We start from the raw sequence: 27,638 nt of genomic DNA on the forward strand, positions 1-27,638 counted from the left end.
AGCTTTGGATCCACGAATATTAGGAAGTTTTGTTTTGAGCGAATCATCTTCGCGTTTGCGCTTAGGCGTGTTTGAAACTGGATTATATTTAGCAATTCGTTTCCAAGGCGTTACAGTTGGGGATAGCAGTTTTGAGTCAACTTTAACAGACAGAGCTTTGACAACATCTTTCAAATCAGTTATGTCATTCTTTATAGATTTCAGGAAACTGTCATCGGGCACTATGTCGCAACAACGCGAAGCCATTCTACGGAAATTATCATTTGAGAATAAGTCAGCACAACCGCTGCACATCCAGAATAGATTCCGTGGGTGGATTCCCAGGACGTCACGAACATCATAATCCATCTTGACGCATATCATGTGGAACGAATTTCCGCAGTACCCACGACTTGTGATTCGATCGGAATCATTAACCGGTTTTGAGAAGTTGTTACAAGCCATGCTTTTGATGTAGAAATAACATAAAGTATGGTTTTTGTTTTAGTATTTCGGATTCTCCTCGTCAGTAACTAGCATCAACTAGGTGTCTAGTCAGACGATGTATCTAAACTAGTACCCAAATTAGCATTAGTTAGACACTAAAATCCAAAAAAGTCACACGTCTTGCGTGAACACTAAACAACTGGCTTATACAGAGTGATGTCTCGATAGTAAGCAAAGAGGTTCTGTTTGCCGACGAGGAATAAGAACCGAAACTGTCCTTTGGTTTAAGAACCAAACGCCTGGAACTATGCAAATTCCCAAATGGGAAAATTTTGGACAAGACCAAATTATTTGTGCATAGGGACACAAGACCTTACATAAAGTATGGTTTTTGTTTTAAATAGTGCTAATTTGCGTACTAGTTTAGATACATCGTCTAACTAGACACCCAGTTGGTGCTAGTTACTGACGAGGAGAATACTAAACACTAAAACAAAAACCATACTTTATGTAATTTGGTCTTGTCCAAACTTTTCCCATTTGGGAATTTGCGTAGAAATAACGCCTAGTGGGTACGCAATTTGCGCCGGATAATAACTCTACTCTAACGTGTAACGTGCGTCAACGGAAGCGAACTTGCACGCAACGTGTGATAACTCAGCTATCCACCAGAAGATGTCGCTTTTGGCGAAAAAAAAATTGAGCGTAACGTACTGCGCTGTGATAACGTTAAGTGAAAACAAAAATCACAAACAAAGCTATCACTTTCACGTATCAAGTTGTGTGATTAATTTTCATAATTTCAGGATTTTAGTTTAGATTTTCGTAATTTCTGTTCACGTTATCGTGATATTTTATTCAGAACTTGTTTTCGAATTTGATAGTGGAGTAATGTGACCCATATTCATGATATCAGTAGTTTTATTCTGTGAAAGTTATCATGACTGCGATTTGTGGGTCTCAACGCTGTTTTCATTTTCTGTCCAGAGATCACCCTGAACCTTATCAAATGATAAAGATGTTCGATGTTCTAATAATTTTTTTCATATCTACTGCACGTACCTATTACTGGTCACTAGCTGCTGGACATTTCATGAAAAAGTGCGTAAAACGAAAATGATTCCACGAATAATACTCCAAAATTTTGTCAAATAGTTCACGTAAAAATTTCATTATCATATTGCGCGAAATTCAAAATACAGTAGGATTCCGGTTTTGGCAACAATATATTTTTTCAGTTGCCAACCCTGGAACTGTGCCAAAAATGGAACCATACCTTAAAACTTTTACTTTCAATTTGTGACTACATAAATGTTACATTAACATTAATTATATAAGAATATTTGAAATGGAATGAAATAATACAAAAAAATCAGCCAATTTATTTTATTCACCATGTCCGCCTCCATAAAATATAGTAAATATGACTCCTATGTTTGGAAATAAAGCCAAAAGTGATATCCATTATTACAACAAAATGTGTATTGAGCATTTTTTTAAAGATTTACTATGAACAAAAACAATGTTGCCAAAAATGGAACCCATTTGTTGCCAAAAACGGAACTCTTTTGTTGCCAAGAATGGAGCATGCCAAACACGGAACGTGCCAAAACGGAATCTTACTGTAATTAGAAATATATTCTACATATTACAAGCACATAAAAAAGATCGTAAATCATGTGCTAGGAATCAAGAACTAGTTCACGAATCCATGAAAAGTTCATGATTTTATGAACTATTTGACGAGACCGATTGATCAGGCACGACTATTGTACTAGGAATCATGAACCAATTCACGGATACATAAATAATATTTTATGATTTTGTAAACTATTTCACGATCACGAATGGTAAGACGTGACTTTTATACTAGGTATCATGAACCAGTTCACGAATACGCGAAAAATATTTGATGATTTTGTGAACTATTTCACGAGTACGTGGCTATTATATGTACTAGGATTCATGAACTAGTTCACGTATGTATGAGTAATATTTTATAAATTTGTGATTTATCTCAAAACCAATCTTACTTTTGTGCTAGGAATCATGAACTACGAATTCATGAATGAGATATCATGATTTTGTGAACTATTTCACGATCACGGATATCGGATCGTGACTAATATATTAGTAATTATGAATTACTTCACGAAGATTGAAAGGATTCATGAATAAAATTCTGAGTTTCGTGAAATAGTTCACGGGAAAACATCCATAATTTTGATTTTGTGAACTAATATTCTTAAATATATGAATAACATCATGAGTCAACCTTTGGTTTCATAAATAATGTTCTTAAAGTTGTGGACTAGTTCACGTACAGAAAATCGACTTGATAGTGACAGGGTGGAAACCGTGACTGAAGTTCACAAGACAAAAATCAATAATTTCACTAATAGAAGCGTTATGCTGGCGTTACTGAAGAGTAATTGAACATAATTATTAAACACATGATTTTTGTCAATGGTCTTGTTTTAGTTACGTAAAAACGTGATTGTTCCAGAATTCATGGCACTTTATTCACGATTTTGGGGAATAATTTTTTTCGTGTACGAACAATTCCTCCAAAGACATTCTGTGAATATATTCGATCGTTTGGCCTCTAGTGAATTAAGTTCACGTTTTTGGCATGACCGACCACTTAATAGAATGACTACCCTAAACAAATACATTTGGTAAAATCGATTCATGTTGGAAGTATTTGGTTACACAACATTTTAGACAACCAAGCATATGCATTTGCAGAGATAAATCTTCGTGGGATCATTGTTGATTGTTTGTTCCATTATTACCAATCCAGATTGGTTCCAAACGTAATCGGTAGTACATACATACAAGAATCTATAGATGTAGATAGAAATGTTAAACACGTAAGCTGACGGACATGTCTGGCTTTGGATAGTTATGCAACGGTAACTCCTTTAACCTATCCCACAGGAGACTTTAAGCCACACGTACAGTGTTGTATAAACACAGCTCAGGAAAAAAACACCATCGTCAGCAGCATCGTTGCAATATCTCACGAGACATCGCCGGAAGGAAAGTATTTTTATCGGACTTTTTTGCTCTCTCTGCATTCTGCAATTGGATTACGACTGTATGTGTGTGACTTTAGGACATTTATGTATTTTAGTAATCCCCAGTGGTCTACCAAACCTCCCATTCATAAGGACAGTTTTATGTAAGTGCTGTATACTAGGGTCGAGAGGTATGGAACGGATTGCACGTGGATGTGGCGACAGCAGGGCGGGATAGTTAAATTTGGCTTATTTTGCAGTTATGGTGCTGTTTCTTCACTGATTTTTTTCTTTTTTGTTCTGTCTGGGGAGTGCAGTGAGAGCACCGTATCGGATAAGATAGACAGTCACGTTCGGAATTGCCAGCGGCAATATAGCTGCGAAAATGGTTTGTGGCGAAAACTTTCAGGGTGTAAGATTCTCGTAAAATGATGATGATCCTACCTCATGCCACTACCAAGCTGTTAGCCAAAAACTAGCAGATATTTAATATTTCAACATATTTAATTAGTAAACAACTTAAAAATGGACTGTTTATAATTTCGGGGTTATTTCGTGTAATGGAGCTCTTTGGTAACTTATTTTTGTTTTCCATCACAAACATGCCACAGATTTTACCGATTAAGAAGTTTTTCTAACAACTACTACTATGTTGGGCATTATTGAGTAACTCAATGTATTTTCGTAATGGAAAAATTCTAATAATTTTAATAAGCATTCGTCGGATACCAGGAGGTCTGTAAACACTGTCATCAATGATTGCAATCATATTTACTTGCTTCCTTCACTTGCTTTTAAATGCAAGACGGGAATGAAATGGTTCGACTCCTTCGTCGACCCTTTTCAGCGACTACCTTATAGGTATTTATATGAACGGAAATTTGAGCAGTCAAAGGAGAGGAAAAAATATATTTCATATCCATCGGGAATGTAGGGCATGTCTTGTAGCAACCGTCAGTTGCGCCTCATCTCTCAAGACATTCAATTTCCTCCAATCTCCCGTCAATGGCAATGGTTTGCACAGTGTGGTCCGCACTATAGTCGCTAGGACCCGGTGAAGGATTGCTGTGTAGGCTGTGGGCTGGAAAGCACATTGAATCAATTTATTCCCGCAGTTGAAGAACGTAAATTCGCTTTGCATGTAATTCCCTACAGGGACGCGCGTGGGTTCGTGATGAAATAAAAATGAATACCTAATCGAATAAAAGGGGCGGTGTTGTTGCATACAATCGAATTAAACTGCTTACCGTCCTATCTCTACGCGGAGGAGGTGTCATCAGTTGGTTGCTTGATAGAAACGACGAGGCCACAGCCGGTTGGGTAATGAGGCTAAACAAAGTGGAAAATTTGATTGGCGTGTTACTTGCCTTCCTATAGTAGGAAGGTAGGAAATACTGATGTGACGTTCAAGCTTCGGTTTGGTTATACTAATTGTTATTTTTCTTTTTCTCTTTCTAGGTGAGTACCCAAAGCGTGAAATCTTTACAGGTCACCCGATGAGGATAAGTACTTAATACGTTCCGAACCTTCTTAAAGCCCTGTAGTATTTGATGCACAAACTTGTGTTGCATATAGTTTTCAAGCCGTGTAATCTTGTGCATGTTCCGTGAAACTATTTTTCGTGTAGGTAATTCAATGTGACATAAATGCTTGGCATAATTAGATTAGTAACGCGATTCACTGGCACGAATAGGATGTCTATCGGATATTTTTGATAAGCCTTCAAGTTTGTAAGAGTGTAATAATCATGTTTGCCACTTCTAAAATTTGCGCATTGGAAAACTACTGCTAGGTACGTATGTAAATGCAAACTGTATTGCACTATGTATATAAATGTTAGATAATAGTTTGAAGGAGTACACGAGTTATAAACAGTACAGACTTACTTTCACATACTCCAGACACTTATCAGAATAAGTTAATACTTAAAATCAAAGCCATCGAGGCTTTTCCTTCTTACAAGTTATGGCTTATCTCGTGAGTTCATGTGCAACCCGAGCAAACAAAAAGCCCAAAATATTTCCATGCTCATGGTCGACTCCCACTGCGTTATGTTTTGATAGTATGTGAAATGGGATCAACCGATGTAGGTATCACCAAGGTAGATCCAATATTAAAATTTTATTGTGGGGTATTTGCGAATTATTGAGATAATTTCATGGTTGTGAAATTTGGCACGGACCATATTTATGGTTCTTTTAAGGGGCCTTCATATTTTAGTTTTCGAGAATAAAGGGTTAAACTTTTTTTCATACTCTGAAATTACTAGTGGATTCACCCCTTAAGAACATTTTTCTTGTAGCCATTTGTTACTATCTGTTCAAACCAGTGGCGGATCCAGGGGGAGGGTCTTGAGGGTCCGGACCCCCCCGAAATTTTTGAACCTATTAGGAAATTTTAAATTAGTTTCTATTTTAAATTCGTTCTAAACTCTAAACTATTCAAAACCAAATTTGAACACCAAAGCTGATTTTAATTAAATGAGGTTATTACATATAACGCATTATAAAATTAGTACATTTTAATATCAAAATTTCATACCCCCCCCCCCCCTCCGAATTTTTTTTTGGATGCACCCCTGGTTCAAACACTGTAGTCTGGACGGAGTATAAGCGAAAAAAATCGTTTTGTGTCTAGTACATGAGTACAATTTAATGACAGTCTTATGCTGTAGAAAATAAAGCGTGTCCGTCTTTATTGTATCCGATGGAGACGAGTGGTTATTTATTCAAATTCTAGTTCCAGTTTGTAGCATGAATCAAGAAATTCTATCCATCAGAATTTTGTATTGCTTATATTTCAATATGAATTTTCTTATAATTTTGCAAGACGAAATATTAGTCAATCAACAACGGTTTTACTGGATCATTATATGCAAACCGGCTGATAAATACCCATATCACATTTCACTGAAGTTTGGTCCGCAGTACCTCTTGAAAGTTACCAGTAAATTGCATGTAACAATTCAAAAATTTAACAGTTGCTTGTTCAGCGTCGAAAAGACAAGACAAGAGAGTGTATGCTACTATTCCACTGACCGGGGCTTGATGCTGCAACACTGGGATTATTTTTTACTCTTTGTTCGAACAATGGGTTGTGCGAGCAGTCCCGCAAGATATTAGGACCCCTTAACGATCGTAGCTACGCCCTGCACTGTGTTGAGAGTGAGAAGGGGCATGCCATACATTGTTCGGTAGCCTATCAACTAATTTGACTTAAGTTGAACTAAATAAGTTTTTTTGGATCGGTTTCTCAACACAAATCTGGACCGCCTTGTTTTATTCCAAGATTTACCTGTACCGATTTAAGTATAAGGAAGGGATCGATGGTGAGGCGGCTCCTAGTAATAAGGTTTGACCATCTTTTGCGTCCTTAGAATTCAATTAGTCGGGAAGTCGGTGACTAAGTGTTCCCAGGTTGTCCACTCCAATCCACCATCATTCGCTAGTGATGATCGTTCATTGGGAGATCAAAGTCTGTTGGATATCTACTACGTCGTACAAAGAAGGGGCTTGAAGAGGAGGTCGGGTAATGTACCATGTTTGTAGGCGAACTGCATTGGATTTTATAAATCCTAGTTGATGCGCTGTAATAATCTAAGAAGCACGATTTATCCTTCTTGAGGAATGACATACACTTTTGCATGGTTGTCTTTACTGGCAAAAAGGACTGTCCACTACATGGTTACACTGATAGAATATATTCGTAAATCGCTATGCATTAGTTTCGTACAGATAATTTTCATAAAATATACGAATTTTTCGTACATATAATGAATCGTTCGTAGTTCTATTGAAACACATTTATTTTTTGTTACGAGTTTTTCGTGAAAACCACGAAACGACTTTCGTTGGCTTATTACGAAACAGCTTCGTTCGGCAAACGAATTGGTCGCTGCTATATAAGAATATCTTTATAATATTTACGAGCACCATTCGTCGAAACGTCAACGTCAACAGAGCTTCAATATGGAGTATTTATTGCTATACGTCATATAATTGTTGATGATCACGACGGTCTCGGTCTGACTATTTAGTAGCCATATCCGTGTCCGCCGGTTTCAGGAAGATTTTCTAAACCTCTTCCGCTTCTAGTTGATCCAGAATCTGGAGCAGAACGGATTCAGTTGAGCCATCGCAAACTGCTCGATGGTTTTGTATAAATAATATTGAGTTTTTCTCTGCCGGAGCAATGTCAAAAGAATATGCTATTAAATACTTCTCTTAGATGAACGAAATGAATTCGTGCGACCAACGGGATTGTTCGTAATATACATAGACGTTTATTAAAATAAACAAAACATTTCGTTTCGTTCACGAAAAATAATGTCGTTTTCAACGACAACATTCGTGCAATGTACACTAAATAAGTAAAATTTACGAAAACTTTCGTTCATCAAGCGACCATTTCTTCGTACCACAATAAAATCGATTAGGCCACATCGATTTTTTTAAATAAAAAAAACTATGCTGTCAAACATCGATCCCAAAAGATCGACTGAAAACAATAAGAGGATAATAAAAACAAACACTTTTCTAAGATAAACGAAATTAATTCGTGCGACCAACGAAATCGTTCGTAATATACACACACGTTTATTAAAATAAACAAAACATTTCGTTTCATTCACGAAAAAAATGTCGTTATCAACGATAACATTCGTGCAGTATACATTAAACGTTTAAAATTTACGAAAGATTTCGTTCACCAAGCGGCCATTCTTGTTCATGAAATGAACGAAACCTACTATTTAGAATGCACGAAAATACTTCGTTGCAGAAAACGACGAATGAATTCGTGTATTGTATGATCGATTTCATTATATTTACGAATTTATATTATCAGTGTAGCAAAGCTTCACTCGTAATGAACAATTGATGTTTCACACGCGCATTCTTCTTCGCCGATTCGAATCTTCCCCTGTCGGGTTCGTTGCTCCACATACATACGAATCATCGCCTGTCGACACGTTGATGGAGGCGCAATATTTTCACTTGGTTTGAGATTTCGGCTTACCTTACATATATGTATAAAGTTGACGTAAAATCAGATGAATTAACTAATTTAAATGACATGTAAAATTAAAATCAAGCGTAAAGCTCCGTCATTTTTGATACTGGCATATACCGTTCACGGTGTGTTTGGTAGAACAAATTTATTCGAAAAAAATCGGCATCTCTAAAATTTCAGCATGTGACAGAATGGACTTTTCCCTTTCGTTTGCAACCAAAAGTAAATTAATCGGTCGGGGGTTCAGACTTTTTATTTCAAAGTGTTTTGTTTGAACACCTTACCAGGTTCACATTTTTGCAGCTAAGTGGTACTACTACTGGTACTATATTCAAATATTACTGAAAGTAAGCATCTGAATTTTGTTGTCTACGACTTTACAGAAAATGTACAAATCGATTTAAAATCGCCTGCGAAAGCTATTAAAATTTTATCAAAATTTTTAGATTCGCACTGGATCTACTGGTTAGGAAGTCGATTTTCCAAAACTTTTTCTTCATGTTAAAAATGGTTTAGTTTAATTGAATAATATGATCAGATTAACCTGAGTGTTGACAAAGCCCCAACTTTACGCGAAAAAAAAACATAATTCCAGATTTCACCGGCTCTTGTACATCGATGTTATTTTAATAACAAGGAAGTGCAGAGAAGAGTTGATAAAATTGCACGAAATTGGCCATCTTTTGAAGATGTTGGTTAATATAGTAAAAAGGAACAGTTTTTTTTTTCTGTCACAGATATATTCGTTTCTTTTATTTTCATTTCTTCGCTCATTCTGGAGGATGACTGATGTAATTTTGAATCATCATCCTTTCCATCAGCATCCTGTAAGATTCATTTGGCTTAAATTAAAACCTTTATATTTGAACAAACTTGATAAGATATTTAGTCTTTTGAATTGATTTCGATTGAGAATCCTGATTGACTGTTTTAAAATTATTATAAAAATGATGGATGGAAAAAATAATTCAATGAGATTTAGGTTTGTTACTGTTTGAATAAATTCGTTTTTTATTGTACTCAAATGACACTTTGGTTTCAAGGGGATCAAATTTCACATAGTATAGCAGGAAGGCGTCAAAGTCTACTTTCATCATTCTTGTTGGTAACAAATTCCGGAATTGCAGAATGGAATTAATAAAGAAATAAAGGTTTTGTGTATTGTACGAAGATAGGGAGCTAACTTTAAAAGTTGATACGTATAGAAAGTACCAATTTTACCCGAAAGAAGCGTTACTGTTAATGTCTCCAGCGTTTAGATAGAGTTGCCAGTTTTATTGATATGTGGTCTTCGTTCTTATCTTATATTATGCGAGAAATCTACAACCGGCAGACTTAAATCGTTTGGAGAATATACTGACTGTATAGTCCAGCGCGCTGTTTTCTTGTTCGTATTGTGATCCGTGTTCAGCGAGTAAACGAGTGCGGAAATTCTTCTTGAAGGGATTTTTGAAGCTTGGTTTTGATCCTTGTTCCTAAGATAATGTAAAATTTGGAAATAAAATGCGATTTGAGTACAAGCAAATTTTTGTATATGATGAATTGAATCTTCCCAAAAGATAACAAATACTTTTTTTTCTCGTTTTGAATCATCTTTCTTTTAATGATGAAAAGAAAAAAAAAAGGATACTCAATCAAATGTTTTTTTTAAAGTTTTCCTACTGGAGCTGTAGAGCTGAGTTCTCAGAAGAACTCCCCGTCAGACTCACTACAATTGCAGACGAGAAGGAAAAAGTCACCATTGAAACACTGCTTAAGGCAATTGCAACGGGCAGTGATTCTGGTTGTGATATTGTGTACACGGTTCAGATGTGCGGGCTTCGGGACTTTACGATCGCGTGGGAATGAGCGTTTATTTGTGCGTGTTTGAGGCCGCGGTAATTAGATTGTAAGTGCTATAACGTTCACTGAATCATCGGAGCGTCATTTTTTATTGGTCCAGCTGAAGGCATGCATCTAGCTTGCTAGGACCCCAGGTAGAGATTTCAGGACGTGACCGATTCATTATCACGCGAACATGGGCGTTTGTAGGTTCTCGGTTCAAACCGCGTATTTAAGTTTATTAGTGCTAAAACGTTCACTTAACCACCGGAGTGTTTGCGAGACCGCGGGCTTTGTTGTGCGTGATCGCGAAGGTCTTATGCGTTTGTATGTTAACCTGCTAAATGCTAAAAGAGAGTATATCACTAGAGATCCTGGTCATGTTACCATGGAACGTGTTGTCTAGCGTATATGAGCGTCATTTTTGATGATTAGTCCAACTGAAAGCATGGACCTAGACTGCTAGGGCCGAGGGTAGAAACGTAACCTATTCAAGATCGCGTGAACACGGGTGTTTGTAGGTTCACTCCTCTCCTAAAACCGCATCTGTAAACTTATAAGTGCTAAAATGTTCACTTAGTCATCGAGATGTTTGCGAGATCGCGGAAGTAGGTGTGTGAAGATGATCGCGAAGGGCCCGAGCGTTTGTATATTAATGTGTTTGTCGTCTGTGCCAACGTGTATGAAACTTAGAGTGCATAAATCTGATTTTATAACCGTGTGACAATTCGCGTGTGAATTTTGAATGATCGCGCGTGGATCGGTAATCTAATACATAAGTATGATTCAGATGTTAGAAGAGTGTAAGTTTCCCCGCATCACTACAGTTCCCGGATATGTCGCCATGTTATTTAGTGGATATGAGCGTATTTTTTATGGGTTCAACTGAAGGCATGGACCTACACTCAAAAAAAAAGTAAACGTTATGCCTATTGATTTTACACATAGATTTTTGCAATTAACGGATCTATATGCCTATTTGCTGGCACATAAACCTAATGTGTATATTTACAAGAAATATTAATCTTACATTCACATTTTTTTGCGTGTGATAACAATAGCATTTCTTCTTCATATGAATATTAAGCGGTTTGAAGCAAATAGAATTAACGTTTGGATTTTTTTCAGTGTGTGTTACTAGGACTTTCGGACGTGACCGATTCATGATGAGATGTTGAGACCGTATTTATGAGCTTATAAGTTCACTCAAAGTAGGGGGGGGGGTGGTTAAGGGTATTTTTAACATAGAATATGTATGCAAAGTTTGAAAGAAATCGGTTAAGTAGTTTTTGAATGGCAGGTAACACCGCTAATCATGTTTTTTTCCAGAGATGTTCTACAAAAAAAATCAAGCCACTTTTTCAAAAGCACCATTTAGCGAAACCGATAGTTTTTCCAGCAGATATTTTGTATGATTTGAATCGTTGTGATCTAATAAATCGGCTGATATTCTTCTTTTAGAGTTTTGAAAAGGTTTAAATGGATAATCCGGTGGCAAAGCTGAACACAATTTTTGCTACACCTTAAATGTTGGCGAGATTGCGGGCGTAAGTATGTGTGAATGATTTCAATTTCATGATTGCGTCTATGAGCAGGTTTGTGTTATCGCGAAGGCCACGAGCGTTTATACTTTTGGAATGAGAGAGCTTGTGAGTGTGTATGAGAGAGTAGTCAATTGATTATATTAATAAATTTTGATACAAATCTTTTTTAAGATATATTAAAGCAGGAAAAATAGAAGATGCAAAGAGATTAAACAGAAGCATGTAAACTAACCGGTATTATTTTTGGTATTCATGAGAACTGTAAAAGCAAGCTATTAGAAGTACAGCAAAAACACGCTAATGAAGTAGAAGAAAAGAACACATGCCATTGAACTACTTAAACTCGTCTAAATGCCAACAAATGATATTTATTTACTGTTAGCGACAAATTAATTTAATTAGGATTTTGTCATACTACGCTGACCGGGAATAAATGCATCACGTGCATCGTTAAAGTAACCGTACCTTAATTTATCCACTTCGACTTGGTCGAATGAACCGAATCGAATGCTCGAGTTAAACACCGGAGAAATGTAACCAACGAATCCTAGGAAGGACAAAATTGCTCGCTTGACAATAAATTACTCACTTTTCTATCACTATTCTCGAAAACTTTCGACCGTGTTCTTCATCAACTTGCTGTGGAAAAGCTAAGGCGAACTGGACTGCCGGACTGGCTGACTAATTTGATCTCCTCGTACCTTGCGAACCGTAGCGCTTCGGTGCGACTTGGAACTACACTCTGGGATCCTTTCCACATTTCATCGGGCGTTCCTCAAGAGAGTCATCTCGGAGCTCTTCTAATTGTGCTCTTAGTGAACGACCTCTGCAGTGAATTATCGTCTTCTAAAGTCATGTATGCTGATGATCTGAAAATTTACCGTGTCGTAACAACTATGGCAGACTGTTGTGCATTGCAAATGGACGTCATTGACTGGAGAAGCAGAAACAGAATGAGTGTGAATGTAACACAATCACTTTTACACGAGTACATACTCCAATTAAGTTCAAATACACTATGTGTTCTGCTCCCGTAGCACGAGTCGTATCCGTCAAGGACCTTGGTGTCATTCTCCACAGTAAGCTACGCTTTACTGCACATTACTCTTCCGTTATAGCTAAAGCCTACGCTGTACCTGGACTCATCAAACGCAACACTCGTGATTTCAATGATGTGTATTGCCTAAAAACACTATACATTACACTGGTACGCAGTATTCTAGAATATGGTGTTACTATTTGGGCTCCGTATCACACCATGCACATTAATCTATCGAACGGGTACAGAAGAACTTTATCAGGTTTGCACATCGTCGGTTACCCTGGCAAAAACGTTTCCAGCTTCTTCCATATGAAGATCGCTGTATCCTCATCAATCTCCCTACGTTACGAAACAGACGGATCATTCTGCAACGACTTTTCATTTTCGACCTTCTGACAGACAACATAGACTCTCCTGCGCTTCTAGCAAAACTTGACCTCAACGTTCCGGGAAGATCTTTCCGAAAAATTGATTTTTTCCGACGCTCAACACATCGCACGCAGTACGGCCAGAATAATTCTTTGAATGTTTGCTGTCAACTCTTTAACAGTGTATATCATTTGTTTGATTTTAATATTAGTAAAGAATCGTTTAAATTTAAGTTAGGTTTAAGTTAGTGTTTAGTCTAAGTATGTACGATGTAACAATTTTAATCGAAGACAATAGAATACATATACGCCAGTTGTGCATTCTTTCCCTGACCCAGCTGTCACAAATACTTGGACGAACACATACACAGATAGACATACGAGTAGCACACTGTACAGAAGTACTAAAAACTACAAATATTACTACACTAACAATAATAGGCTTCTAAAAACACAAAACATAAAACTGACCTATAAGCCCACTCGTTCTCCTCGATGCACCACTATCGAGTCGTGATGCAATAACCATCTTAAAGCAATAGTTAATTGAAGTTCTTTAAAACTAATGCTCGAAATATATTTGAAATTGCTCGAATTGTCTAATTAAGTACATTCAAATAGAAAGTTTTGGATTTAAGCCAGCTGTATTTTACCAAGCAGGATCTGATCAGGAAGGAGGGTAATTCTAGATTACATTAGACATACCGTAGAATGAGAAATTAAAAAGAAGACACGAATACATAATAGAAAAATTAAAATATGTTTCCTATATTAATCAAAACCTTTAAAGGTTAGAATAGCGAATAAGTTGAACAACAACACTTCTCTATACCGCCATGTTCATAAAATATAATAGGCGCAAAAAAACGGTGGAATCTGGAAATATGATTTTTCAGACTTCGTAAACACTTCAATTCATCTGAATGCACTGGCGGTGGTCAGCTATTTTCGTCCGCGTCCCTTATCACTTATTTTTATAAAGTGATTCATCAGCAGTGCTATTTTTAAAAATGATCCACCTCGATTATGCAAATATTTTTTTCTTATCTTCTTTTAGTGCAAATAATTAAGCAGTCGTTATATTCTGAATTTTGTCGTATGTAATTTTAAATGTTTTTTGATTTGATGGTATTGAAAGGGAACACGTATCCGTTGATGCCAATCGAGCTGACATTTCTTTAGACTGGGCAAACTAATTGTTTGCTTAGTGTTTATATGGCCAACTAGGAAACTAATCCACTGTGTATTTAATGCGCGTGGGGAATACGCATGGTCTTGTCTGAGTGAAAGATGACTTTTGAATTATGTATGAGGGTTGAGAATTGACAATTCGCAAGAACAATTTAAAACCAGTTACCAATTTGCAGCAATCTTTTCAGCACGAGGAACAAATGTTTTATCGTCATATTTAATGGTTTACTTTTACTCCATTAAATCATCAATCAATTATATTGAGGTAAGAATAAGTACTTACTATTTGGAAATTTTGATTCGTGCATGATATTAATATCGTTTAGTAAAGGAGCATCGATATTTTTTCTGCTACGCGTCTTCATTGTAATATCGCAACGTTTACTCGAACGAGGTGGAAAATTTGAAGTTACGGGATCCCAATAAGCGTGTGATAATATCTATAAAGGACCACTTATAAATTCTTCCTCGCTATTAAGGAAAAGAACTATGACAAAATGTGACATAAATGAGATGGGGAGCACGTCATGTGCTTCGACGCATTCGGCCGTTTTACGCACGATTGTGCTATGTATATATAAAAAATTCCATAGAACATGGACACTTTTGCATGTAGCGGCTGTAATGTGCTCCTACAAAAAAGGGAAAAACTGAAATCATGCGGTTTGCATTAGACCACGAGATAAAGAACGTGGTAATATGAGAGAGTTAGCTAGTATTGGGCAATCTTTGCGTGACATAATTTATGAATGGTCCACAATACCAATTTTCAAATTCGCTGAGTTTTATACAGACTAACCCATCCCTTAAAACGCATTGTTTATGGTCCATTTTATATTGTCGACAACACTCCCGACAGTCGGCTGTCCGGAGTTCAAGTTGTTTTCAATGAAACAAACTCTCGCTAAACGGTTACCCAGAGTTTAACCGCCTTAACATTTACGTATCCTACAGTCAATAAACTCAAGGGTCATTCCACGCGAAGTGATAAAAAAAAGATGCAAACTTCAAATCGACCTTCACGGATTTGAACAAAATTTGGAGGAATTGTTCATCTAGGGCCAATATATAAAAACCCAAATTTTTGTGTCAATTGAACCACCCCTCGGGTCATGGGAGCACCCCCCGTTTTGGAAAATTGCCAAAACCCTTGATTTTCTTTTGATCATATCTCCGGTTCTATTTACTCTAGAATCAAACCACAAGATGGCTTTTGAAGAAAATTGTTCAAGGAGTATATAAAAAATATTATTTTTTGCCGACAGTGTTGCCAACTATGCAATTTTTACAGTTAAATATTAAAAGTTAATTTTTCTCTCAATACGTATATTTTAATTTTGAAAATTTCAATGCCATCGCGTTCCTCAGACATTTTTACATAAAAAACATTTATCGTCCCAATATAATATGAGCTCATCCTGAGATATACCGTTTTGAAGAGAAAAAACACTGTCGGCAAAAAATAATATTTTTTATACACTCCTTGAACAATTTTCTCCAAAAGCCATCTTGTGGTTTGATTCTAGAGTAAATGGAACCGGAGATATGATCAAAAGAAAATTAAGGGTTTTGGCAATTTGCCAAAACGGAGGGTGCTCCCATGACCCGAGGGGTGGTTCAATTGTCACAAAAAATAAAGCTGAAATAATTTCCCAACTCCCATCTGCATACACGTTCACAGCCTGCTAATAGGACTACATTTCCAAGAATACGGTCTGGTAAACAAACATACAAACAAGCAGGCAACCGAATAAACCGATACACAACACTCCATTGCTCGGCATGTCCTCGGCTAGCTTGACAGAAGCACTTCTCACATCGGAAATGCACTCGTAGTTTTGATCGTGAGACAGCTGACCTGGGAATACAAACAGGTTCACCTATAAACCTATTACCATCACCCACTAAGCACTAAACAACACAACACCACCACAACAACAACAGATCACTATTGGAGACAATTCGCAAGGAGCGAACTCTGTCCAATGTAGGTTCTTTTACATTTTCCCATTTTTTCCCCAATACATTCTAATTCGCTTCTGCTTTTATCGAGTATTTTTAGCGTGCTCATATTTATTAGTTTGATATTATGTTTAATCTAGGAGAGATTAGCTTTGCTATTGTGCACTCTAAAACAACAAAGATATTACGTATCAATGGTTGGTTTTGAAATTTATTCCAATTAATAGTTACATTTCATAAATATCAATTGTTTTTGTTTTTACAGTGCACATTTCAGTCATTTATATTTTCTGGTAGTTTAACTTTTAACATATTTCATTCATTCAATTCATTCGAGAGGTATTTGAACATGCCGCTCTCTGCTGTTGACACATGCTTATCGTTTGTGTAGGTTTTTAAGTTATTGTGTTGTTCTAGAACTGGATATTTCTCAGGTGGTATACGTTTGCGGATTATGGGTACGTTGATATTCAATAGTATTAAGTATATGATTGGAAAAATAGTTTTAAGTAACATTCTAACAATTTTCTCCAAAAGCCATCTTGTGGTTTGATTCTAGAGTAAATGGAACCGGAGATATGATCAAAAGAAAATTAAGGGTTTTGGCAATTTGCCAAAACGGAGGGTGCTCCCATGACCCGAGGGGTGGTTCAATTGTCACAAAAATTTGGGTTGTTATATATTGGCCCTAGATGAACAATTCCTCTAAATTTTGTTCAAATCCGTGAACGTCGATTACACGTGCCTTGATCACTTCACATGGAATGACCCATATATTCTCAGTCGCATCGCTTGCTTGAGGCGAATCCCGACTAAAAACCTACCCACTACCTAATCCGTGGTACTTATGGGAGTGTCACTGAGTCGGGGCCTTCCGTTCAGTAAGTACCATATCAGCATTTCCTTTCTCATATCCCAAGTTACGGTAAAGATGGTCGTGGCCCGCAATGATAGTTCTCGGTTTAAATTCTCGCTTGGACTGGATCAATTGTTATTCCCAAACAATGCTCCTCAAGTAGTCTGGCTGGAAATGAGGGTCATCAGTCTGCAATCTACGAAATATACCGTGCTTACGCAACGCAACGCAACTTCAATTCATCTGAATGCACTGCTCAACGAAACCAAACAATTATTGTAAGTTCTTCTAAGTTGACTTCTTAACCTGTAACCCGTGAATTTAAAAACGGATAAACTTTTATAGCCCTCCTCGGATGATATTACATGGATTTGCAGTTCTGTACAAAGTTGCAGCCAATAAAATTTTTCATCAGATTTTCACTTTTAGTAATATTTGAATGTATATAGTACCACCTAGTGGCAAAAATGTGAACTAATTTCATTGTGAAATCTAAGTTTTCAAGCAAAAACTTTATAATAAAAAGTTGTTCTAGACTCCCGAACGATTATTTTGCGATCAAATGAAAGGGAAAAGTCCATTCTTTTGTGTTCTGAAGTTTTACAGATGCCGATTTTTTATAATAAAGTTGTACGCCTGTCGGCGTGTTAAAGATTACTAGAACACTGATATGTCTGTAACTCTACCAACTCTTAGTAAGTCGGCGTGTAATTTTGGAGTTTCATAGCTCGAAAGAAACCTCTATACTCAAATAGAATGTGTCGCTATTTCCGTCAGTTTTAGGTTAATATTTTTGGTGTATGCTGTTATTTTGCTACCGATGTAAGTTCTTGCATTGAAAGGAGTTATATATAATTCAAAGCACCAATTACTTTGGATTCACTCAAATAGAAACTAGGAGTTTCGGATTCTATATATTATACCATTTCTCCGTTCAATTTACCTCATGCTACAGATTCCATACCAAAACTCAATCAAAACCACACAACAGTACCCTGGACCATGCAAAATAGAAACACATTTTCTACTTTTCATTTATGTATCCTTATTATTCCAACTATCATTGTCCAAGGCACAATTATTCTCACACGCATCGTTCCGACACTAGTCGGTTCTGGGTTCCTGCTCCTGTGAAATTCGCACTCAGCATGCATAATCTGCACTGTTACTAACGACGGCACTCGAGCAAGTACATATCCGCTGCTCAGCAGAAATAAAAAAAAACAATAGAAAGTGACACTCGGGTTGCACCCGATTCCGGCTTTGTAAGGGGGTGGCTGGTTCCATTTTATTGTGAGACACTTTATACTGTGTGTTTTTATCCTCTTGGAATGCGTTGCCTTTTACTCGACATCAATTAATATCACACCTTATTGTTAGGCGTTGTTCTTTGTTTTCCAGTTTTTTTTCCTGAGTGCTGTTTCGACACATTTTACAGTGTTTCGATCCTGGTTGTTTCAATAGTAGGTATAATTTCAGTGAGATGTGTGTTTTGTTCCATCAACAAGCAGTGGAAGTTGCAACTCAATATAAATTTAATTCGGCACGACAAAAAGTGAAGTGATTTTATTAAGGAATGTTTTCAATATTGTAAATACCTAAGAAAATTCTTTTTGTTTCATGTGTTATAAAGTTTGTAAATAAACTCAAACATCTCTTGCATTAAGTTTAATTGACTGAATTACCACGTAACTGTGATTTGGCATACTCAGTATTTTTTAAGTAGTTTGGTTGGGATTTTCGTGTTTGTTCATTTTCTGTACATTGTCCAAATTTGCTAAGCGTTTCTTTCTCTCGCCCTTTTTTACTTCCAGGTCCGTTTGATTGGCTACTGACATTTATGTTTAGTTTATAAATTTTGTTGTGGTTTTGAGTCTGCAAAATGAAAGTGATAATTACCAGTTTAGTTCAAAGTCGTGTGAAACGGAAGATATTTTCTACCCGCTAAAATAAAGCTGAAATAATTTCCCAACTCCCATCTGCATACACGTTCACAGCCTGCTAATAGGACTACATTTGCAAGAATACGGTCTGGTAAACAAACATACAAACAAGCAGGCAACCGAATAAACCGGTACACAACACTCCATTGCTCGGCATGTCCTCGGCTAGCTTGACAGAAGCACTTCTCACATCGGAAATGCACTCGTAGTTTTGATCGTGAGACAGCTGACCTGGGAATACAAACAGGGTCACCTATAAACCTATTACCATCACCCACTAAGCACTAAACAACACAACACCACCACAACAACAACAGATCACTATTGGAGACAATTCGCAAGGAGCGAACTCTGTCCAATGTAGGTTCTTTTACATTTTCCCATTTTTTTCCCAATACATTCAAATTCGCTTCTGCTTTTATCGAGTATTTTTAGCGTGCTCATATTTATTACTTTGATATTATGTTTAATCTAGGAGAGATTAGCTTTGCTATTGTGCACTGTAAAACAACAAATATATTAATATAAACAAATAATCAATGGTAGGTTTTGAAATTTATTCCAATGAATAGTTTTAAATGTCAATTGTTTTTGTTTTTACAGTGCACATTTCAGTCATTGATATTTTCTGGTAGTTTAACTTTTCACATATTTCATTCATTCAATTCATTCGAGAGGTATTTGAACATGCCGCTCTCTGCTGTTGACACATGCTTATCGTTTGTGTAGGTTTTTAAGTTATTGTTTTGTTCTAGAACTGGATATATTTTTCAGGTGGTATACGTTTGCGGATTATGGGTACGTTGATATTCAATAGTATTAAGTATATGATTGGGAAAATAGTTTTAAGTAACATTATACATCTCATTTACTTTACTGTGTCGATTTTGTGGGCTATTTTCGAAATATTCTCAATTAAGAGCAACGTAAGATATGAAAATTTAAAGTTGGATAGGTATTCAAGATAGAATCAGCTATAAACTAGAGCTAGGCAAGCCCATGTCATGCTATCTTATGATAAGCGCCATTTAGCACATTTCGAGAAAAGACGATTTTTATAGTTTGAAGTTGAATATCTTGAAACTTATAAATGGTAGAAGCAATTCAGGAAAGACAATTTATGCCTTTATCTATTCTGCACTAATCTCTCAAATGTTATGAGGATCGGTTGACTATATTGAGAACTTTTGCTAAACAAAAGTCGCACTCATACGTGTCTTAAGTGTGCATTGATGACACAATTTTTATGACGTGTCATAATTGTGCATGAAAAATCATCCATACAAATAAAGCATCAATAATTAGCTTTTATTCATATCTTCAGCTTAATTTGGTCTAGGGATAATCGGTGAAATGCATTTCAAAGGAAATTGGTCAAGGAATTATTAAAAAAGTAATTTTTGGTTACAGTGTTGCCAAACAAGCAATATTTACAGTTTAAAGGTAAAACTGCATTCTTCTTGCAATGCATGTATTATTCCGTTGAAAATTATTGTACCATTGTTTCCTGAGACATTCTTACACCTAAAATCACCTGAAACTTCAATATAATTGAAGTCAATCCCAAGACACAGATATTTGCAGCAAAAAACTCGGAACCGACAGCATGGAGCACAAAGTTACTTTATGCTCGTCCGGACATGCCGCAAACTCGGGTGACTCGCATTTCAAATGCCAAAATATGCTGACTCCCGCGGTAGAAGACAAAAGGTTAAAGTCGCCGTGAAACTCTAAGCTTGCTCATATGACTCTAATCCATGTTTTTCTAAACTTTCTTCCTTCAACTCCTGGCTCTACTTTGAGTACTATGGCTCTTAATATTGAAAAATATACTTCAACTTCCAGTCCATTGCTAATTAAATGCCATTACAAATAGCACAAAGCAATCCTCTCCTGGAAACGATCACAAGTATCAAGCCGCATGCGTATGCATTTATTCTACACCAGGCCCAAATCAGGATCTTCAGTCGGTTTCAGATTTATAGTGCCAGTTAATATTTGGGGACTTATACGCGTCGAATACATGCCAAGTTGGCTGTAGAGGATGCTGATCCTAATGTCTGCCACAGAGCATTAAGGGCACGAGACCACGAAGAATGGGAATTTCTGAAATAAGAGAAGGAAGAATTAGGATTCATAGCATTTTGGTCTCGAGCTAAAACTAAAAAATAAGTTTCCATTTTCATTCCGCAGAACTCAGAATAATAGTCCAATTTTTCTTCGTTCTTGATTAATAGTATATTAGACAGAATCTAGGTTGCGTGCTTTAGATTTAAATCAGAAATTTATAGCATATTCCTCAACATTTTCACATTCATACATCTCTTAACCTAACATAAACAAATAAAGTTAAATTTTACACTTCGGATTCTCCTCCTTAGTAACTGACACTGTTGCAGACTTCGATTCCGCATTTTCACCAGCGAACCAAAACTAAATACACGCAATGATTAGCAACCGACATCTGTGCGCATTGTTAAGACAAGTACAGATAAAGAGTGTCTACGGGTGTCCTCACCACTTTATGGACCTTATCACCGATTACTTTTTGAGGAAGGGTTTCCAATATATGTTTTCGCCGATGATTATCATACAATGCTCCGATCTTTGCATTATCACACTTTTTCATTTTAATGCAGCACCTCTTATGTGTTGTTGAGCAATGTTATCTTCATGTTAGACTATCAGTCAATCTAAATGAATCATTAATGGTGCTTTTCACGCCATGTGGGATTACAACCGGAGCTCGCACGTTGCAGTTCGTTCTTGTTCTTTTCTTTTTGCAAACCCTTGAAACTCACACTCAAAAATATTCAGTGGATCTATACAACCATTTGTAGACCAGTACGGGTGCCTTGTATGATGGCAGAAGGGAGAAGTCACGACAATCAAAGTTAAACCATTTTCGCAGGACCGACAGTCAAGCTGCACTTAGTTCGACAGCTTCGAGAACGAAATTAGTAATCGCATGTCAAACTCAAACCACAGACTAACTGTCAACACTAACACTATGAGGAAAGTCCTCTAAAAATATCGATCCGCTCATTTTCCCCGAACGCTAGTTCCACCTTTGATGCACGGCCCACTCATGTGCTAGAGTTTCACCTCTCAGGCTTGGGAGCAATCCCCCACATGCATGTTTATATGTAAGTGGCGCCGCGAAAGCACTCCCAACTACAAATATATTGAAAATGACCGTTAAAGCGGACGAAGCATTGTTTTCGAGTGTTATGTCTGATAGTTTGTGCCCAAACAGTTTCCGCTAACACCCCATTGGAGCAGCTGGTGAAGTACTCCTTTGCGCCATACCGTGATGTAGGCCGTGGCAAGATCTAGGATGGCGATGTCTGCATGCAAGTCGTTGGCTATGGCGTCACTTACTATTTCACCGAGGCAGCCTAGATCAGTTCCTGTGCCGAGTCCCTCACGGAATGTGAACTGTCGATGGTCGAGAAGCTCTTGTTCCTCGAGGAAGGTCATTAGCCTTCTGTTCATTCTTTCTATTCATTCTTTCCATCGTCTTCCCAATACAGGGGAGAAGGCTGATAAGTCGGAACTCATTCGGGCTTCTGGTTCCCTCACAGTTCTTCGGGATGGGAATCGTGAGAGCGGTTCTCCAGCTGGTTGGGAAGGACCCGCCTTCCCATATCCTGTTGAATCAGTTTAAGAGTGCTCGCTTGCCAACCGGGGGTAAATGCCTTAACGGGGGATAACCAACGTTGTTGAGCCCGCTGAGTTGCCCTTTGCAGTACTCAGTGCAGTTGCCAGTTCTGCACCTGAGAAAGGTTTGTTGTAATTCTGGGTAGCGTCTGGACTGAATGTTGTAGAGTTGGCTTCTATTGTCGTCTTCTTCTCAGGAAAGCAGGGGGAGGGAGGAGTCCCCAGAAAGAAGGGCGAAGTGTTGACCGATTGCAGTAGCAATTTCAGAGGGCTGTAGTGCTACCGTTAACCGTTAGTGCGAAGCCTTTTTGCCTTCTTTTGCCGCTTACGGCATTGACCCTTCTCCACAGATCAGCAGTCGACGAATCGGAGCTGATCCCGTCCAGGAAAGCTGCCCAGCTGGTCTCGTTGGCTTTTTCAATGGCCCGCCAGGCCTGGTTCCTGAGGCGGCGAAAATCCGCTGATCTCTCATTCCATCGATGATGGTCAAGGGGCGTATTAAGATTTTGAAGAGCTTTTCGTCGGTCTTTGATTGCCCTCGCTACATCTGGGTTCCACCAATGAACCGCTCGCTTTGGTGGTGCTCCGCTGGTTTGGGGAATGCATGGTTTTGCAGCCTGTGCCATGATCTGCATAAGCTCGTCTGATGAATAGTCCTGGTCTCGATGGAGTGCATCCGAAACGTTATCTTCGTAGGTGGGCCACTCCGCCCGATCATAGAGCCAACGGCGACGCCGCACAGTGGCTGGAGGCTGGCCAAAACCTCAAAAATTTATTTTTGAAATATTGATATTTTATATTTTTCCTAAATTTCTCAATTCAATGTATTGAATGATGTATATTCAAAATTTTATGATCATTGGATAAGTGCACGATTTTTAACATGAGTTTAAACATAGCAAAGTCCGGACTTTTTAATGATTTTCATTTCTGAAACCACCATTGCTCTGTTCACTTCAAAGGCATGTTGCTTTTTTGATTTTGGTCCGATTTTAGCACAACTAGTTTCATTGTGTAGAGGAACGAAAGAACTTGGTTAGTGAATAAAATACATTTGGTAAATTTGCTTGGAACTATGACTTTTTAGTTTAAATATGTTTGAGGTGGTCAGATCAAAAATACTTTTTTTACTAATGTATTCTGTACAAATTTCGGAATCATTTCGGAACGGTCACATAGTATACATTCTATGGGAAATAACCTCTACTTTTCGAATATCATGGTCTCGTTCTGCGCCTAGGTGCGCAAAAAGTTTTAAGGAGATTTTGAAGCTTTGTTGCTGATATGGAGGCGCATGGTGCTTTGTTTAAAATAGTTAGATAATCTACAGTAAACCAACACGTTATACAATCGATTTAAAGTAGTGTTCTTCATTTTTTATGATATTGCTGACATTGCACTATGGTCCCAAAGCTGTATTTAGGAAGACAAAACTGTTTGCATCTAAACCGTTAGTTTTAGATATATAGTATCTTCGGCAAACTTTGTTAGTATTTTCTTGCCGATTTTTTTATATTAGTTGAATTAGGGTGGTCCTTGTGGTTAGGGTGTTAAAAGTATCAACTTCTTAGATATGTAAAATTCAGCTACATAATGTTCTACAAAGTTATAAATCAATCAAATTGAAGCAACTTTCCTTAAGAAACTATGTGGCTATCTCTAATGGTTCATGAGCTATGATTTTTTCAATATTTAAGGTGGGGTGGCTCTTTAAAAATTGGTTTTCTATTAATATCTTTTTATGTGTTAATTTCTCGCTAATACCTTGTTCTAGAGGTTTTTAGAACTTTTGTAAATACACATGAAGTTTCTATCTCTTTTGTTTGCATAGTTACAGACGATTTTCAGAACAAAAATGGTTTTTTTCAAAGCTATATATCTTCCAACATTGCAAATGGATTTTCAATCTTTTAATTTCATTTGAAAGATCTGAACTTTTGTAGTTTTTGGTGAAAAAACTGCGGGAGCGTTATTTCTGTAAAATAAATAATTAATTTTTGAAAATGGTGTATTTTTCAACAAAAATCGTTCATAACTTTCCAAATAGACGAGATAATAACTTTGTTACTTCAGCAAAAATCTTCGCCATGCCAAGTTCTAAAAGTGCTGCAAACAAAGTATTTACGATAAATCAATGTATGAAGTGACAAATGCAAAATATTGATTTTAAGAGGTCACGTTTTCATCGCTCAATCTCTTATGGTAAAATCAACTGAGAAATAGTCAATGAAAATCTATTGAATATGTGACAGTTTGAAAACACAACATTTTACCGTACAACTACTTGTTAGTGTGAATTCAGAATAGTGTTAATAGCGTACTATAGTAAACTCTAAATAAAAGTTATCTATTACGGAACCAATAAAGCAAGTACCGTCATCATGCATTATATAGATGCTAGGGAAATATGCTTTATAAGTTATTTTACCAGTTCGCGGTTAGCGATTTTCAGACCTCTTACTTTTATTTGTTTTGAAGTAACAAAAAATTGAGAATCTTTCCTTAACTTACCCACAGCCGTCATTATTGTCGATAATTAATTTATACTTTCAAACATTGCATAAATGTTGGAAAAGCATACAATAATTTCCGCTGCTATGAATAACAAACTCGTTTCAAGATTTTATTTTGAGATAACAAGACGTGAACTAAAACATTTTCTTTCTAGCACTCGTTTTGAGTCCAAACCAAAAAGGATTTACTTAAGTGAGCATAGATAACTTTTGTTGGCCGATTTAGAATTAACGATAGTTTGCAGTTAACACTACTGTAAATCCACTGTACTATTTAGATGTACGGTAGATTGTTCTTTCAAAAACGTTTACAAATCCAATAGAATTGCCATGACATTCGGTATTATCACACTCAATGACTATTTCTCGGTTGATTTTACCATAAGAGATTGAACGTTGAAAACGTGACCACTTAAAATCACTATTTCTCATTTGTCACTTCATACATTGATTTATCGTAAATACTTTGTTTGCAGCACTTTTAAAACTTTGTATGGCGAATATTTCTGCTGAAGTAACAAAGTTATTATCTCGTCTATTTGAAAAGTTATGAACGATTTTTGTTGAAAAATACACCATTTTCAAAAATTAATTATTTATTTTACAGAAATAACGCTCCCGCAATTTTTTCACCAAAAACTACAAAAGTTCCGATCTTTCAAATGAAATTAAAAGATTGAAAATCCATTTGCAATGTTGGAAGATATATAGCTTTGAAAAAAAACCATTTATGTTCTGAAAATCGCCTGTAACTATGCAAACAAAAGAGATAGAAACTTCATTACTTCGGCAAAAATGTGTATTTACAAAAGTTCTAAAAACCTCTAGAACAAGGTATTAGCGAGAAATTAACACATAAAAAGATATTAATAGAAAGCCAATTTTTAAAGAGCCACCCTACCTTAAATATTGAAAAAATCATAGCACATGAACCATTAGAAATAGCCACATAGTTTCTTCAGAAAAGTTGCTTCAATTTGATTGATTTATAACTTTGTAGAACACTATGTAGCTGAATTTTACATATCTAAGAAGTTGATACTTTTAACACCCTAACCACAAGGACCACCCTAATTCAACTAATATAAAAAAATCGGCAAGAAAGTTCTAAGAAAGTTTTCCGAAGATACTATATATCTAAAACTAACGGTTTAGGCGCAAACAGTTTTGTCTTCCTAAATTTAGCTTTGGGACCATAGTGCATTGGTGAACAGAAACGGAAAATCTATCATGAAAACGGGATCATAGTTATTAGAAAGGTTCAATGACACTGTATGGAAAAATACATTTAATATTTTACGACTTTTGGCATCAAAAATGAGCTCAGCACCTCAAAATTAGCTTAAATTGCGATTTTCAGCCAAATTAGGTAACATTTGAGGTTTTGTCCGACTTTTATTTGAAGACCTGCCACTGTGCGCCGCGACGTACATAGGGGCATCCGGTCATAGGAGACTACGATAGGGAAATGATTGCTGTTTTCAGTATCGCCGAACCGATCATCCGCAGGCTCCAGCAATGGAGCTGGAGCATATGGTTAAATCTAGGGCGGATGAGGATCGGTCCCGTAGAAAGGTGATACTACCGTCATTTAACGTCACCACGTTGCTCTCGTCAATGACCTCGACGATGACATTGCCGCGATGGCAACACCTTTTTGAACCTCACGCTGCGTGGTGGGCGTTAAAGTCAACCATTAATAGGAAAGGGGTGTGTAGTTGCTTGAAGAGATTCCGCAATTTATTTCCTACGTTACTGACTTCCTGAAGGATGTAAATAGGCGTCAGACTGTAAAACTTATGGAAAGTTGATTTTTTCCCACTACAATGAGGTCGGTGTCAAATTTTACCGACTCAGACGGCAGGTCAGCTCTGGTTCCTAGGCCGACCGTCTGGTAGATGTTCGACCCTTTGGCTGATTGCCAAATGTAACGGTGACTGACCGGTCACCGCAACATATTTATTTCGTGGATTTGTTGATTTTTCTCGGTGGAATAAAATGTAGAGTGCTGTTGTATTTCCGAAGTCAGAAATGCCTGTAGCACACTTGATATTGATCCAATGGATAATTGTACTATAATTAATTATAATCACTAAACGAGATGTCATTGATGTCTAAGCCAAATCCAAAAGAAAATAATACAATATTCAGAAATTTTCTGCCAACTGCGAAGTCTCTTGTAAAAGAAAGGTTAAATTCCACTTAGAGACTTGGGTTGCCTTTCTTTCCATTTTGTTGGAATGATAAAAATAAGGACATTTCGAAAACATTTTAATTATACT

The 27,638-nt window shown here is 36.9% G+C and overlaps 1 protein-coding gene across 5 annotated transcripts in view; it reads left to right on the forward strand.

Annotated features, from left to right (window-relative positions):
* LOC131684306 (TLD domain-containing protein 2) overlaps positions 1–27,638 on the forward strand; it is a 688,368-nt gene that overhangs the window by 87,173 nt on the left and 573,557 nt on the right. For 2 of the 5 annotated variants that reach the window (XM_058967047.1, XM_058967051.1), the window contains exon 2: positions 19,055–19,543. The exons of the other annotated variants lie outside the window; for them this stretch is intronic. The gene's annotated coding sequence lies outside the window, so the exon portion shown is untranslated. The remainder of the gene's footprint in view (positions 1–19,054; positions 19,544–27,638) is intronic. 5 annotated transcript variants of the gene reach the window in all.

The sequence above is a fragment of the Topomyia yanbarensis genome, chromosome 2 (assembly GCF_030247195.1).
Source record: "Topomyia yanbarensis strain Yona2022 chromosome 2, ASM3024719v1, whole genome shotgun sequence".
NCBI classification, from domain to species: domain Eukaryota; kingdom Metazoa; phylum Arthropoda; class Insecta; order Diptera; family Culicidae; genus Topomyia; species Topomyia yanbarensis.